Source organism: Hemicordylus capensis, chromosome 1 (assembly GCF_027244095.1).
Source record: "Hemicordylus capensis ecotype Gifberg chromosome 1, rHemCap1.1.pri, whole genome shotgun sequence".
In the NCBI taxonomy this organism is placed as follows: Eukaryota; Metazoa; Chordata; class Lepidosauria; order Squamata; family Cordylidae; genus Hemicordylus; species Hemicordylus capensis.
The window spans coordinates 329,003,256-329,018,603 of NC_069657.1; the positions used below are offsets into that span (position 1 = coordinate 329,003,256).

Here is a 15,348-nt window from a genome sequence, read left to right on the forward strand (position 1 = left end):
CAAAAAGAAGGCTGCTGTCAATGAAAACATTGACACAGCAGATTTGTGCAGCCAACAGTCATTCTCCTGTGGATAATTTAGTAGCCCAATTGTTTCATTGCATTTATTATGTTAATAATAACTTCTCAGTGGAGCATCAGGCGCGTAACAACCATCGGGCAAGGGGAGACAGTGGGGGGCCCCACTGCCTGGAGGGGCCCCCCAGAGGCACCTCACGTGACTCCCCATTGCCCCCTGCCCAGCCCCAAGGCCCCTCAGCCACTTGCCCTGTTCGCCGTCTCTCCAGCATGTTCTCCTGGCCGGCAATCGAGGCAGCAGACAAGCTGCAAAGAGCTCCTTTTCTCCCGCTTCTCAGCTGATCGGTGGGTGGGCGGGGCTTCCAGGGAGGCCTCCTGTAAGCCTCTGTGAAGCCTGAACTCCAGTAGGGCCCAAGCCAGCCAGCCAGGAAGGAGGAGGCAGCCAGAGTGGCCACCACTGTTCTCTGCAGCAGAAGACCCCTTGCCGCCCTGCCCAACCCAGCATTTGCCAGGTAGAGTGTGAACTCCTTTTTGTGGTTACCTTCCCCCCTCCGGATATATAGGCATCTGCTTGCCATAGGGCTTTGATATGGGGGGGGGGGGACTGAGAAGTCTCTGAATATTTATTTTTAAACAGCTTGGAAAATTTGCTGGCTTAAAAAAAACTATCTAAAAAGTCCTATAAGTGGCTTGTTTCATGGCAGAAAATTACAAAAACTTCTGGAAGAAACAGTATTATATTTATTTTATTCATTCATTCATTTATAAATGCACTTATGTTCAAGTTGTTTTGCAACCCAGAAGGTCTGAGTGAGAACTGTGAAGCATGTCTTGTGCTTTTATTTTATTTTATTTTATTTTTCTTGTGTGTGAACTGCTCCCCAATAACTTGCAGGGACTTCAGGGTAAATCTGGCCAACATGTGAATGCAGCACCTCCATTCCAGAGGAGATGTGTGTTAAAGGGCTTTAAAAGCCTCCTGTGAAAAATCTCCTGGAATCGAACTTGACTGAATTTGTTCAGAATTCTGAGAAAACAAACATAGGCTCACCCTGCATGGTTGAAAGTCTCCTTTGCTAATCTGCAGCAAGGGGTCCATTTTAATCATTCATCTTTCTAGTGTGTTCTAGGCATTAGAAGTAAAACAAATGTATAGTACTCAATGTATATCACTATATATTGTGACGTGTGCGTGTGTGTATTCAGTGAAATGTATTTCCAGGCAGCATACTTATTTTGGAATATCAGACTTAAATCCTTGGGGGCCTGGGGTGTGCGGAGGCCCTGGACTTTGAGTGGGGGGGGGCATTTTAAAATCTCGTCTCTGGGCCCATTCCAACCTTGCTACGCCCCTGTGGAGCATTACACAACACAACCTAACGTATATTTTGGAGAGCTGATTCCTGCATAATAGGCATATTCCACCTCTGTTTATCAGGAAAACACCATTAATATACCTAATTCTATATTCTTACTGCACGTCTTCACTTTTGCAAGGGAAGTGACAGTTTTGGTGTTTGCAAACTGCCTCATGTGTTTTGTTTTGTGCACTGTGTGTCGCTTTTTCAGTTTGTCATCTTAAAACTATTTCAATATGGTAAAAAAAACCCACTGCCACTATTTTCTTCTGTAGAGCCCAGAGAAGAGCCTCAGGTAATCCATCACAAGCGGCACCAGCATATGAACCAAAAGAGTCTTGGTCTAATGTTGACATATTTGGTAGTATGACACATCAGTTGGCAGTTTACCTTCCAACACAAATAGCAGCCTGTGTGTGCAGGGAGTGTGTGCAGAGGGATGGAGAACTTTCTTCAAGACCATGGCATAGGTGGCAAGTGTTGGTGTTGGTTTTGTTAAACCAACTTCCACCTATGTCACAGACACAGTCTTGATTGCCCCCTGCTACAGATGCTATTTAAAGTAAAGGGCAAAACCCACACATAATTCCTCCCTCCAAATACAGTATCAGATTCTGAAGGGATGGGGCCATAGCTCAATGGAAAAACATCTGCTTTGCACGCAGAAGGCCCCAGGTTCACTCCCTGGCATCTCTAGGTAGCACTGGGAGAGAATCCTGCCTGAAACCTTGGAGAGCTGCTGCTAGTCAGTGTAGACCAGGCCTGCTCAATTTAGCCCCCTGCAGCTAAATTGTGGCCCCTGCAAGGGGCCCACAAAAGAAACGTATGATAGACACCAGCAACCGTCACTGGAGGTACTGTGCTGGGGGTAGAGAGGGCCAGTTACTCTCCCGCTTCTAAATAACGAGAATCACCACCTTATAGGGTGCCTCTTTGCCCAGTTAGCAGGGGCTCCACACAATATAAGGCAGCTGCCTATGTCCCTATGTCACTAAGTGTTATATTCCACTGGCAGACACATGCATGGCTACAGACAGAAAGCTGGTACCGTAGTAGGGCAAATGTGACTGCAAAGTAAAGCCTGCAATGTAAGGCCAGAAAGTCCAGCAATGCAAGATAAAGGTGCCTAGTCAAATGCAAACAAGGCCCAGTCAGTAAAAAGGGAAAACCATCTAGTCAGACTGATATGGCCACTCCTTACTGGTAATGCACTGGCAAAGCAGAATGAATGAATTGATGAAATCTTAATGAGAAATAGTTACTTTCTGTAGTGATTTAGCCTCTCCTAGTTTTTAATCATCCCCAGACTGATATTTTCAAATCTACATACAAATTGCAACTTTGCTGGAGTTTCCCCCGGAAACGTGTTTTGCTGAAGTGTGGCATCTTCCAAGTATTCTACTAAGAGCATTTCCAAACAGAGGATGGAGGACTCTTTTGCACTAGCTTCTTTGGTTTCGTATTAAACTGCATTCAGAAGAGGAAGGGAGCTTCCACACAGCAGCTCCCATAGCGGGTTCTTTTGTACTCATGTTGCTATTTTCTATCCACACTAGGAGTGCAACATTGCCAGTTGTCAATTCTTCCCCCTGCCCCTCCCTCTGACTGACATCCAGAGTCGCCTACTGGTACCACGGCTAGAAGCCAGCTATGTCCAGGCAATGGAGAGCTTCCCCACTAGGGATTTGCAAACCAGTTCGGTTTGACAGTTCTAGGTCAAACCAAACCACCCGGTTTGGTCCGACCCCAGACTGAACCCCTGCTCGCCCATTTGGGGGGTTTGCATTCTTTAAAAAAACCTTATCCCTCCAGGGGGTTCCCCGAAGTGGCAGGGGGGTCCACAGAGGTCCCCCCACTGGCCTCCCTTGCTTCCCAAACTGGCCTGTTTGGCTATTCTTCCACCTGTTTGGCCATTTTGGAGGCACAGTGACCATTTTGGAGGCTACTGCACCTGCACAATGGCCACCATGCTGGGGAGGAAAGTTCCAGATGGGCCAAAGAATGGCTGAATGGGCCGGTTTTGGAAGCAAGGGAGGCTGGCAGGGGGAGGGGGCATTTGCGGATCCCCGCCACCTTGGAGAACCTCCCAGAGGCGGTAAGCTTAAAAATTTTGAACCTGCACCCCCCAGACCGGACTGGGGAGGTGTTGAGGGAGTGTTGGAATGAACTGGTCCAGTCCAGTTCAGGTACGGTTTGGATTCAAACTGGACTGGACCAGCCGGTTCTGAGCACACCCCTATTTCCCACTGCCACTGCAGCCATGCAGCCTCTGGCATGCAGCAGGGGGAGCAAAATTTGACAATTTGCTCTAGTGTTGAAAGTGCCCTGTGCTGCCCAAAAACATCACCCTGAAACCCTCAAGGACATATTTTTGGGTGACACAGGTCACTTACAGAGGCAGAGCAAATGATTAAAATTCATTCCCCTGAGCTGCCCATGTGGCCACAGCACAGTTAGGAAAGCTCTCCATTGTGTGGGTATGGCTTCCTGGCACACGTTTGTTTGTTTGTTTGTTTGTTTGTTTGTTTATTTATTTATTTATTTATTTATTTATTTATTTATTTATTTATTTATATATTATTTCCAGTAGCCTGCTTTGGATGCCAGCCACTACCTCTACTGAATCTTCAGCAAACCAGTCTTCAACTGAGCTGTGTCAGTTGAAGACTCTGTATTGCAGCTTTCCCCAGCATGTTGCCAAGCAGGGAAACACACACAGAGGTGGGGCAATTTTAGTTGTTCTCTCCTCCCTCCAAAATGACTTTTTGACTTCAGGAATATGTCCCTGAGGGCTGTGCAGGCCTCAAGGACATATTCTTGAAAAAAGGTCCTTTTGGAAGGAGTAGAGAACAGCAGAAATAACTTGCCCTCTGCCTTTGCATGCATTTCTGTGCTTGGTAACATGCTGAGTGGAGCTGGGATGCAGAGTCTTCCATCAATGCAGCTCCTGTTACACCAGGGCCAGATTAAGGGCAACTGATGCCCTAAGCACAGCCCAACAATGGTGCCCCGCTCGGCCCCCTCCATTGCTTAACTGACATTATAACTCAAGCAAATTATTTACTTATACCTTAATATTTATTTTAATTTTTAAAAGTTTTCTTCTAGATTTTTAAAGGTAAGACAAAACAATTCCACTGCCTATAATTTATTATAAATAGCCACAACAGAAGGAATGATTGAGAAAAATATTTCATCTTCAAGATCAGACATCATAACATATGACCATCTTTTACGTGAAGTTTTATCAATATTTTGTACTGCTCTTTACAGTAATCTTTTGCAAATCAATGACTTTTTACTTGGTGGAAAAAGAAATGCAAGGTGAAAATAAGGGAGGCGAAAAGAGAGTTTGAGGAACATTTAGCTAAAAGTATAAAGGGGAATAATAAAAACTTCTTTAAATACATCAGAAGCAGAAAACCTGCCAGGGAGACTGTTGGACCATTAGACAATGAGGGAGTAAAAGCACAGGGCCATTAAGGAGGATATGGAGAAGTTAATGAGTTCTTTGTGTCCATCTTCACAGCAGAGGATACAGAGCATATCCCTGTTCTTGAACCAGACTTTTCAGGGATGGAGGCTAAATAATGGAGTAGAAGTGACAAGATATGATGTTCTAAACTCTGGAAAAACTGGAAACTAACAAATCGCCAGGGCCAGATGGCATCCATCCAAGAGTCCTCAAAGAACTCAAATGTGAAATTGCCAACCTCCTTGCCAAAATATATAACTTATCCCTGCAATCAGGCTCTATATTGGAGGACTGGAAGATAGCAAATGTAACACCGATTTTCAAAAAGGGATCCAAGGGAGATCCAGGAAATTACGGGCCGGTTAGCTTAATGTTCGTTCCAGGCAAATTGATGGAAAGCATCCTCAAGGATAAATGTAAAGCACATAGAAGAACAGGCCCTGCTGGGGTAGAACCCACATGTCTTCTGCAAAGGTAAATCTTGCCTGACCAACCTTCTGGAGTTCTTTGAGAGTGTCAACAAGTGTGTGGATCAAGGTGATCCAGTTGACATCGTATACCTGGACTTCCAAAAGGCTTTTGACAAAGTTCCTCATCAAAGTCTCCTGAGGAAACTTAGTTGTCATGGGATAAGGGGACAAGCACATGTGTGGACTGCTAACTGGTTGAAAGTCAGGAAACAGAAAGTAGGTATAAATGGAGAGTTTTCACAATGGAGGAAAATAAGAAGTGGGGTCCCCCAGGGAGCTGTACTGGGACCAGTGCTTTTTAATTTATTCATAAATGATCTAGAAGTTGGGGTAAGTAGTAAGGTAGGCCAATTTTCAGATGATACCAAACTCTTTTGGGTAGTGAAATCCAAAATGGATTGTGAGGAACTCCAAAAGGATCTCTCCGAACAGGGTGTGTGGGCAACCAAATGGCAAATGCAGTTCAATGTTGGCAAGTGTAAAGTAATGCACATTGGGACAAAACCCCCAACTTCAAGTATAAACTGATGGGATCTGAGCTGTCAGTGACTGACCAGGAGAGGGATCTTGGGTTCGTGGTGGACAGCTCGTTGAAAGTGTTGACTCAATGTGCGGCAGCTGTGAAAAAGGCCAATTCCATGCTAGGGGTCATTAGGAAAGGGATTGAAAATAAAACTGCTAATATTGTAATGCCCTTATACAAAATGATGGTGCAATCACATCTGGAGTCCTGCGTACAATTCTAGTCACCACATCTAAAAAAAGACATTGTAGAACTGGAAAAGGTGCAGAAGAGGGCAACAAAGATGATCAGGGGCCTAGAGCTCCTTTCTTATGAGGCAAGGCTACACCACCTGGGGCTTTTTAGTGTAGAAAAAGAATGACTATGGGAAGACATGATAGAAGTCTATAAAATCATGCATGGAGTGGACAAAGTGTATAGAGAGAAATTCTTCTCCTTCTCACGTAACACTAGAACCAGGGGTCATCCCATGAAATTGATTGCCAGGAAATCTAGGACCAACCAATGGAAGTATTTTTTCACACAATGCATAATCAACTTGTGGAAATCTCTGCCACAAGATGTGGTGACAGCCAACAACCTGGATGGCTTCAGGAGGGGTTTGGATAACTTCATGGAGGAGAGGTCTACCATCGGCTACTAGTTGGAGGGCTTTAGGCCACCTCCAGCCTCAAAAACAGGATGCCTCTGAATACCATTTGCAGGGGAGTAACAGCAGGAGGGAGGGCATGCCCTCAACTCCTGCCTGTGGCTCCCAGCAGCATCTAGTGGACCACTGTGTGAAACAGGATGCTGGACTAGATGGGTCTTGGGCCTGATACAGCAGGGCTATTCTTATGTTCATTGAAAGAGTTAAAGGCATGATAGGTAGGGAGGAAACTCTGTGGTGCCCCCCTTCCTTTGATGCCCTAAGTACGTGCTTGTTTTGCCTTATGGTTAATCCAGGGCTGTGTTACACAGTTCTAACACCATGCAGAATGTCAACCACTATTATTTAAAACTAAAATATTTAAATATTTAAGAGAGTGTGATTGGTGGCTGCTACTCACTTCCCCCCTAATTTGTATCTGGCTGTATGTCACTGAGAGGGTGGGGAACAGCAATACAGCCATTTATTGACTCCAGGAATTAATCTCCACTCTACGTACTAGCTCTATTGCCGTCTGCTTCCTCCTCCTTCTCAACGGGTGAAACACGCTTTGAGAAATGGACATTTTCTTTTGTAAACATTCTTGGGAAATGGTTCTCTTATTTCTCTTTCTTTTCACAGCATGGTTGTTTTAAAAAACCCTATAATGCACAAAATTGTTTCAAAAATAAAAGGGAAGGAACAAAGTTTGTAATGATGATAAAACTGAACCTTTTTAAAAAAAAGGAACTGCAAAGGACAATGCCTGGAAGGGGGTGGCGGCTCCAAAGTCCTTTAGGTCCAGACTCCAAAATTACCTTGGTGCAACTCTGCCTGGTAATAAAGTGTGCTCAGGTGTGAAACATCTCTGTGCCCTTGATAGCCAACTGTCCCATACATCATCACCTATGCAGAAAACTACTCCTCCTCAGACACAGGCAAGTTCTGTCCACAACGTTCCTTATTACACTTTCCCCCCCTTGTTGCTTCAAGCCAGAAAAAATGTGGTCTGAAAAGAAATGGGTGTTTTATGGCAATAGGGCACATGCTTACAGGATGCAAAGAATGCCCTCTAGACCAGGGGTTCTCAACCTTGGGTCCCCAGATGTTGATGGACTTCAACTCCCATAATCCCCAGCCCCAATGGCCTTTGGCTGGGGATTATGGGAGTTGAAGTCCATCAACATCTGGGGACCCAAGGTTGAGAACCCCTGCTCTAGACAGTGTGCAAAATCACTTTTAAGAGTAAATATTCATGATGGAATAAAGATCTGGAAGAGCCTTAAATGTTCAGGGAAATTGAAACACTCCCCCATCTGTTTCTGAGTATTAAAAATTTAAATATCTAATTAGGATATTGGAAAAGGGACAAGATGCTCCAAGTTCTCACAATAATAACACCTACTTTAGGACAATTTATAAAGAGATTCCTCACTTGCTTGTTGTTTTTCTTGTATTTACACAGAAACACAATTTATTTTCATTTGTTTTCTGGCACAACATTAAATATTGTAATTGTTTTCAGAGCAAGCTTTTAGGACAAGCTGCTATTTATGGAATTGTGAAGAATGGCAGAAGATCATTTGTTTACAAGCCCAGACATTTTTCAAATGCTGGAAAATTCTTGGACACTATATTATAATTTTCCCAAGTGCATGTTTTGGAAGCTTCCTTTAAAATAAATGACCTCACATAAAGTTTGGAATGAGTATTGTTCCATATTTGAAATGTTGATTGCAGCAGTTTGACATTCCTCAGCTTAAACAGAAATGCAAGAAAAATGTTGGGTTGAGTAATAGAAATGTAGTGAGTGTAAGAGCCACCTAAAATGCCATTACCACCCATTAAGAAGGTTCTGTCCTTTACAAGTCATTACAACTGTGAGGACATCCGAGAAGGTCACATAGGATAGTGGTTTTCACTGTTTCTACATTGAATGACACCTTCTTAGAGTTGAACATTCTTACCTTGAATGACATCTTCCTAGAGAGGCCTGGCTAGAAAATGTCCTCTTCAGCCCTCTTCAGATGTTATTTTAAAAGGATGGCAGGCTGTCAATCAGGGAAGTGCTCACCATTATGCTTACAGTACTTGTATCTGCAGACAGAGGCCATAACTGTGAGCAGTTCAGCAGGGGGAGTGAGTGGGGCGTAATTTCTGCACTTGCTTTGGGTGGTGTACGTGAATACGCTGTCCTTTTCAAATGACATCTGAAAAGGGCTATTCAGCTGTCATGAATGGGCTTTGCCCTCACTATCCTTTTATACTCACTCCCTCCCTCCCTGATTTGAGCAAACCATAGTGTGCCATAACATCTGAATCAAATATACTATGGGTTGCACATGTCATAATATGCCTCCAAACCACAATTGGAATCTATTGTTTGAAAATGGTTTCCTATGTTGGTTTTGAGACAAATTATGGTTTGCTTGAGGGAGTGGGATTTGGAGCTCATGAAGGAAGAAGGAGGGATAAAGAGGAACAATGTGAACCCAGAATCGGTTAACAACAGCCTGGAGCACCTTTCTTATGAGGCAAGGCAACAACACCTGGGGCTTTTTAGTTTAGAAAAAATATGACTATGGGGAGACATGATAGAGGTCTATAAAATCATGCATGGAGTGGAGAAAGTGAATAGAGAGAAATTCTTCTCCCTCTCCCATAACACTAAAACCAGGGGTCATCCCATGAAAGTGATTGCTGGGAAATCTAGGACCAACAAACGGAAGTACTTTTTCACACAATGCATAATCCACTTGTGGAATTCTCTGCCACAAGATGTGGTGACAGCCAACAACCTGGATGGCTTCAAGAGGGGTTTGGATAACTTCACGGAGGAGAGGTCTATCAATGGCTACTAGTCGGAGGGCTATAGGTCACCTCCAGCCTCAAAGGCAGGATTCCTCTGAATACCAGTTGTGGGGGAGTAACAGCAGGAGGGAGGGCATGCCCTCAACTCCTGCCTGTGGCTTCCAGCAGCATCTGGTGGACCACTGTGTGAAACAGGATGCTGGACTAGATGGGCCTTGGGCCTGATCCAGCAGGGCTGTTCTTATGTTCTTATCATAGTTTGTTAGCTCAGATGTGCCTAGGGACAGATGTTGCTGGGGAGATTATGGGAGTTGTAGTCCAACAACCTATGGTTTGAGAACCCCTAGTTTAGCTGTTGGATTTGAACTTGATCACTGACTCTGGCTGCATGCACATGTAACATGAAACCAGAGGTGCCTTCACCTCCAGTTTCAGAAAGTGTATGTCCGAATGTGGGCAACTGCAGTTTTGTAAAGAAATGGACCTGTGGTTCATCAGCAAGACTGCAGAGAAGGAGCTCTCTGTTTCTTCCGAATGCAGATGGGAGAGCAGGGGGAGGGGTGTGGAACCATGAGTCCATTGGACCTACGGTTCTGCCTTATGTCCAAAGGCGGTGTGTGTGTGTGTGTGTGTGTGTGTGTGTGTGTGTGTGTGTGTGTGTGTGTGTGTGTGTGTGTAAAGGAGCCCCTGCAGTGTATTCTAGGGCACTAATTTAGTTCAGATGGGGCACTTTCTGTGCTTCTTGTTCACATATAAGCTAGAAGAACACATTTATTACTAGTGACTCTTTGGGGCTGTACACTGCAGGGGAAAATATATAGTACAGGCCAAAGTGTCTATAAGAGAAACTTGTCCACCAGTAAAAGTATTTTCACTGAGGATTCGGTCATAAACTTCTGAGATCAGGCTTTTGCCAAACACAGTCTGAGAACAATTGACTGAGAACAAGCAACAACAACAACAACAACAATAAATATGCTCAGAAAGACATTTAGCTGACATAATTGAAGAAATGCAATGAGACACTGCACTTATGGATTTCTTATCATGTTTTTTCATCTGTGTAGAGTTGTGTTTTTTTAATTCTTGCCGTTTCTTTCCCTTTCCCATCCATTCAGTGCTATCAAATGAAAAATATTCATTTTCACCCCCATTTTGAAAGGGGATGGTTTGAAGAACAGTCCAATGTATTGTAAATTACTGTACAATGGCAACTCAGGTCACCATGATTTCAACACATTTCTTCCAAACTAAGAACAGTGAGTGATGTAATAGTACAGTACTAAAGTTGTTCTGCTGTCGCCCTTAGCAGCAGCCAAGAAACCATTGTGAAAGTATCTGCTAGTCCTATTAGAAGAACCTGTTTGATAGTGGGTATTTACTGCAGCAGCAGCAGCTTTTATTAGTAGTGTGAATATGGTAAAACAATAGAAGTCCCAAGACCATTAGTGTCAGTCATTAAAACAATATAATCTTAAATTACATATGTTCTTTTCAGTGTGGAAAAATTACTCATGTTTTCGAGATGCTAGATGAAAAGCCAGATATCAGCTTATTAAGGGCAACAAGTTCAAGACTAGCCCTCATCATCAGGTGGTCACTTCAAGCAATGAATTATTGTGGATAGCTGCCGCCTACCGCCCTGTGTTACCACCCTCACCACTCTCCTCTTCCCTTTTCACCTTCTTCTCACCACTGCCCTCACCACACTTTGCCTCCCTCATGTCACATGCACCTTCACCATCTCTTCTCTACGCAAGCCACTCTGACTTAGCACATTGAAAAGGAGGCTCACCATACTGAAAAGGAGGATGGCAGAGAGAAACAGGAAGTGTGGAGGAAGCATGTGCAAAGGGGGAGTAATTTGTATGGTGGAGAAGAGGGTAGGGACGAGCATGGAGGAGCAATGTCAAGGCAGTGGCAGCAGTGGTGAGGGCAGCAGGTAAGGCAGGGGTGAGGAGAGAATTTGTGTCCCAGTCCTGGCTCAGGAGCCCAAAGGTTTTAGACCACCACTGGTACTATTGCAGCTTGTCATTGGCCATATGCCAGCAGCCAAATGCAGTCAGCACATTCAGCCACTGATAATCTGAGACTGGAAATACTAGTTGCCGCCACCAAGATGATGGTTTTCACTTTATTTTGAACCACAGTTTCTGTACATAAGCAGAACTTTTTCTGAGCCATGAAAATATGGCATTTCCATGGAATATCCTTAAAGTCATTCTTAACTAAACCTAGTACAGGGATTTAAAACAACAACAACATACAATTTATTTGTTAACACAACGAAGAATATTTGGCTCCCAGTTTTATTTTTTAAGCACAAGCCATGATAAAAACTTGGGAAGTAGTTTGAAAACAACATCAAACAATACAATTACTTTAGACGTTCAAACATGTATGACAAAGCCTATCATATTTTGGTTAACAAATTCCATTCATGGCTTGGCTAACACAAGTAGAAAAATAGCAACGCTTTTCATTATCCTATGGTCATTGTTCAGGCAATGTTGAAGAATATATCAGACGATTTAACACAGGTCTTCAAAAAGTCAGCAAGGTATTTCCTTCTCACACCTGCATTAATGGACACTCAAATAAATAAACAGAAGTTTCTTGCTGACTTTTTGAAGACCTTTGTTAATCTTAGTTAATCTACCTTCTAAAACTACAGATGGCATCAATTGGAACCTAGCAAGAGTGAGTTCCCCTTTTTATAGTTACCTTGACTTGACCAGTCCCACAATGGATATATGAGTTGTTGTGTGGAGACTTGGTTAAATCTACCTCCAAGAACTACAGATGGCAACTAACACACGGGATTTCGTTGGAACCTAGCAAGTGAGTTCCCTTCTCAAATTATCCTTATCAAATCACTATTGAAAATTAGAGTCCTGTTTTGCTATTTGAATACCTATAATGTAACCATGGTTATTCGTCCTCTGTGTATTTGCATGTAAGCAGAAAGTCACAGCTGCAGAATTTGACATTACTGTAAGTTATAGAGCTCAGAGGACTACAATGAGGGCCCTACAAAGCTGTTGAGCACTAGGGACAGCAGCACTTTGGGCTCCTTGGAGAAAGAGTGGGATGTAAGATGTAAACAATCAAACAAACACAAGTACATACATTTTCAGTTTAAAAATGGGATTCCTTTTACAAAGGAACATTAAAACCACCTAGAGCCTTTGGAGTCAGGCAGTATATAAATTAAATAAGCAAAACAAAACAAATAACTACAGAGCCATAGACCACTTCAGGTAGGGAAACTGTTGGTCAGCAGAGTGTGTGGTATAACACAGTGAGGTGGGTCTCACGATTGGTGAGACCCACCTCCAGAGGGTTTGTGGGGAGAGCGGGCTAAGCCTTCTCTCCCCACAGACGATCATTAAGCCCTCCCCAGGTGGCTGGATCGGCCTCCCACACGACTGCCGTCTCTGTTACGGAGCTGACAGGGGCTTGAGAGCCACGCGGCCCCTGGGAGTTCAAGCATGCTCTGCGCAAGCACGCAGAGCATGCTGGAGAGACCCCACGAGCCAGGAAGCTGCTTTTTAGCCTCCTGGTCGGGGGTTTCCTTGTGAGTTGCCATGGTGCAGAGCCGCACCGCAGGAACACACAATCCGGAAACCCCAGTTAGCAGAGTGCTTGCTCCACTAACCCGGGCTAAGGGGAGGGCTTTACAAGCGGGTTAGCCGCTTGTAAACCATCAGGCTCGCTTGAGAGCCTGAGATTTTTGCACTACCAGCAAAAATCGGGCTAGGCTTTCCTAGCCCGATTATTGCTGGTCATGAGAATAGCCTCTTTATCTTGTCCCAAACATCCAGCTTTAGGTACAGGCACTAAAACCAAGAAAACATTTGGAGGGGGGCACCTAGGTAGAGAAAAAGATTCATAAGAGACTATTACAATTCCACCCCCCTGCAAGGGTGCAGCAGCAGTGTACCAAAATTTGCAAGGCAATGCTGATATAGGGCAACCCCACCCAGCCTGTTCAGACCAGGTCAGCATTCCCATTCAGGATTTAATCCTAGATACTAAAATATTTATTATGCACTGATTTGGCATTCAACAACAGCATTTTAGGGACAAGCCAACTGAGGTACCAAGGTCAGCTGGGGCGGAAAGAGGCCAGGGCTGAATGTGGGACATGTGGTTTTTCCAACAAGCGTTCCTTGGGCTTATTTGCTTTTTCTGCCTCTCTATTGTTGTTATCTGGCAGATATCTTTAATTGTGTTCTGTATTGCATATTATGGTTTTAAATCGTGTGGTGTAAGCTATGTTGTGTTTTTCAAAATAAAGGCAGGATATACAATTTTAAAATCAATCAATCAATCAATCAATCAATCATGAATATGCGTCTGGCCCTTGTAGGTTCAGCAATGACCTTTAACACATGCAGGCAGTACCTGGAAAAAAATTCCTTCAGAAAAGGGGGTGTAGCAAATTTATGACTCTGCACTGGTGCCGCCTCCTGTTCTCATTGGTTTTCATCATGACATCATACACAGACACTTCCTTTACTTGCCTATAGCATGACTCCTACCTGTACACACTGTTCCTTTTTTTTTTTTTTAATGAAGATATTGTGCAAGACAAAAGTGGTGAGGTGACTTAGAAGTTCCCTGGACTTTGGAATTCCCCACGGTTAGGATCAGTGGTGCTCTTACCCCTGGGCTTTGGGGTCAAAGTCCAGGACCTCCACACCCCCAAATCTGTCCTGGGTGGTGTGGCTGCTGTTGTCCCGCACTGCACTGGGCAGCCGAGTGTGATTATGACCTGTGCCAGGTGCTTTAGAGACAGAGGGGGGAGTGGGGAAAGAAATATGTGGGATGGGAATATGTCAAGTTCTGTGTTGAAATGTTTCTGCTAATGCATATTTGCACAAATATACCTATTGCATGTGTAAGGAGTTGATGCTTAAATTGCAGCCAGGTTGGGGGTGGGGGCTCCAGCAAGGGAGGGCCTTTAGGTTGCAAAATTACCTAGGTGCACTTCTGGCTAGAATTGGCCTCTGGGTGATGAGGACAAAGAGAAACTGTCCCCTCTTAGGGAACATTTTTCCTTGAGAGACTGGATAAAGTCCAAGCCTATCTTCTGAAAGTGATGAAAATCTTTTTTGACTGGGCAACCGGCATTTAGGAGACATGGATGAAGGTGTTATTTGAAAAGACTACAAGGTTATTCACACAGTCAAAAACTGTGTTCTACCCGGGTTTGGGAGCTGTGTGTGCACCCAATTTTTGATTGTGTGGAAACAAAGTAAGAGGGAAACCTGGGTAGAAGTGATTGTGTGGAAGCAAGGTAGGAGGAAAAACTACCTAGGTTTTCCTCCTACTTTGCTTCCACACAACCAAAGACTGGGAGCACACACAGCTCCCCAACCTGGACAGAACACAATTTTTGATTGTGTGAATAACCTCAAAGTGTTCATAAATCACTTTACTGAGGTCAGTGACCAATTTGGTACAGAATACAGAATATCATATCTAACACTTGAGTATATTACATGAAAATACATATAAGATAAAACTACTAAAACTACTTATAAAACTACTTATAGTTGTTTATCAGGAATGTCCATAACTAATTGCTTTCATGACTTTTATGCAGCAGCACAGGACTTAGCGACTTTATAAGTAACTCCTGTATGTTGATCTGACAGTAACTAAGAAATGTAGAATTCATCTGAACGTCCTGAAAATTTGTGTAATAAAGGGAGTAGCAATTCACTTTGTGGTCACGGTAAAATGAACAATATAATAATATATGTTCAATGGTTTCAATGACTCCTGCATTGAAAAGACACTTGTGATAGCTATAGAAGATTTTACCTAACCTGCTTTCCAGAACCACTGATGGCAAAGCATAAAATCTTGCCAATGAAAAGGCTCTTCTATGAGCCAGGATTGAAACAGATGAGAGGTCTATTTCAGAGGCCTGGAGATTTGGCTCTGTTATTATCTATCTCAGTTGATTATCATACCAGCACAATAAAGTATCAGTTGGGAAAGATAATATTTTTGCATGCTTATGGTTTATTGTTTTAAAATGTTACTACCAACCCC

At 43.6% G+C, this 15,348-nt stretch overlaps 1 long non-coding RNA gene across 1 annotated transcript in view; it reads left to right on the forward strand.

Moving 5' to 3' along the window:
• The first annotated feature begins 411 nt into the window (after nucleotides 1-411).
• Nucleotides 412-15,348, forward strand: part of LOC128339437 (uncharacterized) — a 115,703-nt gene continuing 100,766 nt past the window's right edge. Inside the window, exon 1 of the long non-coding RNA XR_008313041.1 lies at nucleotides 412-529. This is a non-coding gene — a long non-coding RNA (uncharacterized LOC128339437). The remainder of the gene's footprint in view (nucleotides 530-15,348) is intronic.